General features: G+C 33.4%; 1 non-coding gene across 1 annotated transcript; it reads left to right on the top strand.

Annotated features, from left to right (window-relative positions):
* Nucleotides 1–363: 363 nt before the first annotated feature.
* LOC140853030 (small nucleolar RNA R71) lies at nucleotides 364–469 on the top strand. The gene has a single exon (XR_012136108.1). It is a non-coding gene; the product is annotated as a small nucleolar RNA R71 (small nucleolar RNA).
* Nucleotides 470–5,357: the final 4,888 nt, after the last annotated feature.

A 5,357-nucleotide genomic window follows, 5' to 3' on the forward strand; every position in this document is an offset into this window, starting at 1 on the left:
CATTCACACAATGAGTGGGGCTCGAACACAATGCACATATATCTTGTATCTGACGGGATGGAGAAGGTGACTGTCCTATACTTAATAATCGATCTAACTTTTGGGATAATTCATCTACCTTATGATGGATATCTATGATATTTCCTACTTCATGTATTCCACCTCTCTTTGGGTTTAACATGGGTTTATCTCTAATAGAGGCAGACATATAATGTAATAAATTTTTACTTAAAATTTTAAACAGTTGCCATACCTCATCCTCATTTTTCAGCATGAATGTCCCATCGTATGATGCATCGACCATTTATCGATGTCTTTCAGATAGCCCATCATAAAAATATTGGATTAACTGCCACTTGGGTACAGTATGGTGGAGATATTTTCTAATAAGGTCCTTTAATCTCTCCCATATTTTATGAAATATTTCTCCATCTAATTGAAAAAAACTAGTTATGGCTTTCCTTATTTGATTAGTTTTTTCTATGAAAAAATATTTCTTGAGAAACTCTCCTTGCAGCTGGTCCCAGGTTGATATAGTCATGGAATCCAAAGTATATAGCCAGTATTTGGCTTTGTCCTTAAGTGAGAAAGGGAATAATTGTAACCTAAGAGCATCATCGGAGAAGTTGTGAATTTTGACAATTGAGCATATCTCAAGAAATTCTTCAAAATATTTATAAGAGTCCTCATTACTAAGTCCATAAAATGAAGGTAACATTTGGATTATACTGGACTTAATTTCATATTGAGTGGCCTCCACAGGGGGTACTTAAATACAAAGAGAGTAGGTATATGTAGAAGGAGTAAAGTACTCCTTCAATTGTCTGGGTGGATCATTCTCCTGATTTCGGTCCATATTTTTACGTCGTTGGCTCTAAAGGTTCTTTTTATTTTTGGATCAAAAGGTTGGATTTCTGATCGTAACAATCTACAGCCAAGCATACACCTTACAATTATACTTTAGAGCAAACACAAAAAATTTTAGTTTTTATAATATATATATATATTTATAATAAAGTGAGAAAAGAATGAAGAAAATCTAAAGAGAAGAACCTAAGAATCTTAAATCTATGAAAAGGAAGAAATTAGTTAATGTTTAGATGTTAATTGCAATCAACTTAAACAAGCATAGACTCTCTATCCTAAGGTTAACTTAGATCTAGACAGCTTCTAACTTTCAAGATCGTCTTTGAGCACTCCAAGCTCAAGACTGACTAACTGACTCGGCCAGGTAAGCGTAAGATGTGGGAGGTTTTCTGCTCGTTGCTTTCCTTAGACACCAACTGAGTTGGCCAGGTCAGTCAATGGAACCAATTGAAAATCACTTTCTTTAACCACTTGCCTTAGACACCGAGCAATTAACCAATCCGCACTCGGTTCAACTCTAGAGCTTTCTTATCCTATTGAGCTCGAAATCCTTAGGGATCAACGTCTAATTAATTTTAGATTAAGGTCTAGGTTATGCAAATGCAAGGGAGTGATTTGTGGGCCAAGGAAGAGTGATCAAATCCCCACCTTATCTTAGTTAATGGGTTGCGCCCTTAAAGTTAATTATGGAGATGCAATGCAAAGGAACAAGGTGTCCAATCAAGTTAGAAATTTTTATATTTGAGGTTACGCTATTTTAGTTAAGTGTTACAAAATATCAGTGGTTTTTTTTTTTTAAATTCAACTGTGCCAAGATCTCCGACAACGGTGCCAAAATTTGATGCGTAGTCGTTGATAGCACCAAAAATAACTCTACTCACTACGTAGGTAGGATGAGTCGAGATCGTATCCTCAGGGACCTTGGGCTAAGTTGAGATTAAAAGACAGAAGCATTGTTTTGATTTAGAAAATAAATTATCTTAAAATTGATGTAATTAGAAAATAAAGAGCTCGGGAGTTTTGAATTAATTTTGCACTAGTAGAGTTGTATCTCCTTTTTTTTAATTAAATAGATGCGATTAATCTTAAGAAAAATACCTATCTTTCTTCGGCACGCTCTGTACCCGTAGATCACGGTGCATCTCCAGAAAGTACTAGATAAATAACTCTTCTTTTCTCGACACGCTCCGTACCCGTAGATCACGGTACGTCTCCAGAAAGTAAAAGTTGTTTCTAATATTAATCTAACAGGAAAGTATAAATAAAAGCATATGAAAGAGAGCAAATAAAGAACTCATGATGATTTAAATAAAAAGTATAATCTTTATTGCATATAAAGAAATACAAGAAAGTTTAGAACAATAAACCCGCTCTATATCGTTACAAAATTTTTTCTCCACTCCCGAGACTGCTAGCCTAGCTGCTCGTGAAGTAGTCCCTTTCTATTCCTCTATGCAAGGCTCTAGAAGAATTTCTGGGCTCCCCCTCCAATGGGAGTACAAAAACCTTTTTATAGGTGTTAGGAGGGAGGAGTTTTACATGATTTTTCGATGTGGGACTAAAGAAAATACTAAAGACTAAAAGATGGATGGATGAGATGGAAAGATCACAAGCAGATAAAGAAAATACAAATTCTTCCTCTTGAAGTATTTCCAAGAATTAAATTTTTTTCCTTTAATTTTCAGATCCCTCGCCACTGTGTCTGCCATGCCAAATTTTTCGCGAACCCACCATCCCGCACTTGCCACACTCGATGCCGCGATGCTGCGCCCGCCCGCGCGCTCGCCCACGCGCCCGCGTGAACCCGTGCCGCGTGACATTAGCTGTTTACGCTCCAAATTACAAAAAAAAACTTTAGTTTCTTTAAAATGAAGCCTATATCCTTTTTGGGTTTCTTGCATAGTATCTTCATTTTCTATAATACCGTATGCATCCTTCTTTTATTTAAATTTTATTTTAAGTCTAATTTTCTTCAAATTTGAGTCTTTTTGATATGCAAATCGGACTCTTTGTATCGACGATCATCTTTCCTGTAAAACATAAAAAGAAATATCAAATTCTTAATAAATAAAATAAATTAAATATAATTTTTTACTTTAAATGACTTAAATTAAGTATTTATTAAGTCTCTAGTCTACAGTATAGAGATACTGAGCGAAAAGTACGAGCAATTGTTAAAGATCAACTTGTACTGAGTGTGACCATATGAAAAATTATATAGATTTTTATTCGATCATCAGTGATTATCTTGATGCTGTAGTTGTGTGACTGATCCTTTGATCTATGGTATAATAATTGCTCATAGTAAGACTGCTGTAGCTTGACTATACATAAATATTAACTCGATCATGAGTTTTTGTGGTGGATGTTGGCTTCAGTTGGTTGAGCGATACGAGCAACGTGTGCATCTATATGGGATCTATCGACCTTAATAGAGAGGAGTAGTTCTATGAGATTTGAGAAGCTGAGTCCATAAGTCTATGGCTATAGCAGTGTGATTAGTAGAAAAGAATTTTCATTTGAAATCACTATTGGACCTGAGCTAATCACATCTATCATATAATTGATAATAAATTTTGATGATTATCCATGACCTACTATCTAATTGAGACTCATGATAGAGAGACTATATCATACATTAACTACATCTAGAGATTCTATTTTGATTCTGCTGGATTGTCACTATATATTGCTAGATATCATTGGTGGATTGTGAGAGTTCAATATTATCATTTTAGATCAATGATCTTTGTTGAGTTAAAGTAAAATTATTCTGACCTATTAAAAGAAGTTTTAGTGATATTTATGATAGAGATCATAGTATGTCTCACTACCAGACAGAATTGAACCTATAGGGTCACACATAAAGAGAGAAGACCTGGATTGGTTAATAATTAGGCTTATGAAGTATCAATTTATATGAATTTAGAGAAATCCTATAGAATCTTCTTAACCTTGCTAGCACTTGGGTGAACCCAGTTCCTCTTATAGTTGGTTTGTTTATATGATAAGCATTAATCAATTTTTATATTTGATTTGAATCTAATTGAATTTGATTCAATAAGATCCAATGGTTGGATATTTAATTTATGACTTGAATTAAATCAAGAAATAGTTTTTTGATTTTATTTATTAAGAATCCTTGAAGTAAATTTATGAAACCATATGAGCTGATTTGAGACTTTTTATTGGATTCCATATGATGGGATGCCTAGTATTGGGTGTGAGTGTGGGTAAGTTATAGGTGGTGCCCATTTATTTGGTCTAAATATATTTAAGCTAGGACTTCTAATATGATTAGAAGGAGGGATCCTAATTTGATTAGGACACCCTTATGTTGTCTATATAAAGGACTCTAGACTTATTCCTCTCATTATCTCACTTCCATCCTTTCTTGTCGTCACCTTTACTGTGCCCATCACCTCCCCTCTCCTTCCTCTCTCTAGCCCATGCCCTCTCTCTCTTGGCATCCCCTTGTTGGAGCTTATAGAGAGGTGGATGGCAACATTATTTTGGTATCAATTGGTTGGCACCAAGTTGTTGTTTGATTTCATCTTCTTTCTCTAAGTTGTTGGGAGTTAGTTACAACCATTTCTTGATTGTTGTTCTTCTTGATTAGTTAAGGGATCAAGAAAGATTCTTGATTTTTTGAAGAATCAAGAAAGAAAGATCAAAATGGTTCATAATTTCAAGCCTATCCAAACTTGGTTCAAGCCTATTCAAGCTTTTGATTTAGACAAACAGGATTAAAAGGAGCCTATCCAGGTCAGTCCTGTGGATATCCATAGAGATAGGATGCTTGTGCTGCTGATTCAGAACCTATTCAGCCTCAAATCCAAGAATTGAATTGGATTCAATCCCAGTTACAAGTTTGAAGTAAAGAGAAAGTGATTCAGATATGCAAACTGATTGCAGACTTTTATTCATTTATCCTAAAATTAGTTTATTCAATTTTAGCATATGAACTAAATTCATAGATACTTTCATATAATGAATGCATGCTTAGATTAAAAATATTTTAATCTAATTTTTTTACTGTACTTTGGATTTAGAAAAATTTTAAAATCCACATGCATTAGCACCTGTAAAAATTATAATGGTGGTATCAAAGCTACAAGTTCATATATATGAAAGTAGCATAAAAGTCTTAAAAATTATTTTCAAAATTTTAATTTTAGTTTATACATGAGACGTATATGTTTATGTTCAGATCTGAAAAGTATTTTAGATCTGAATTTTATTTATATATGCGATATATGAAAGCTTGCATAGGTTAAAAATTAAATTTCTGTGATCTAAATTTTTCATATATGCAATATATGATGGTATGTTTAGATCTGAAATTGATTTCTGAAAGATCTAAAATTTTTCATGTATATGATATATGATTGCATGCATGTTCTGAAAGTGTTTCGAGAACCAAAAACTTATTTTTATGTAATAAATTTAGATCTAAAATTTATTTTAATGATTTAAAATTAGTGTGTGCA

Source organism: Elaeis guineensis, chromosome 12 (assembly GCF_000442705.2).
Source record: "Elaeis guineensis isolate ETL-2024a chromosome 12, EG11, whole genome shotgun sequence".
NCBI classification, from domain to species: Eukaryota; Viridiplantae; Streptophyta; class Magnoliopsida; order Arecales; family Arecaceae; genus Elaeis; species Elaeis guineensis.